Raw genomic sequence first — 207 nt, 5'->3', positions numbered from 1 at the left:
GTCATGGGAGACTTTAACTACCCAGACATCTTGTGGGAGGAGCGCTTGGCCAAATCCCAGTGGTCGCAAAGCTTTCTCTCGCGTGTGAATGACCTCTAACTGGCGCAGGAAGTCTGTGGGCCAACAAGAGGTAAAACACTGCTTGACCTTGTACTGGCAACCGGGGGTGACCTAATCAGCAACCTAACGATCAAAGGGAAGCTGGGT

Source organism: Gavialis gangeticus, unplaced genomic scaffold (assembly GCF_001723915.1).
Source record: "Gavialis gangeticus isolate Ggan-Ray unplaced genomic scaffold, GavGan_comp1, whole genome shotgun sequence".
NCBI lineage: Eukaryota > Metazoa > Chordata > Crocodylia > Gavialidae > Gavialis > Gavialis gangeticus.
The sequence above is the reverse complement of the archived record's forward strand: the minus strand, read 5'-3'. Positions refer to the sequence as shown.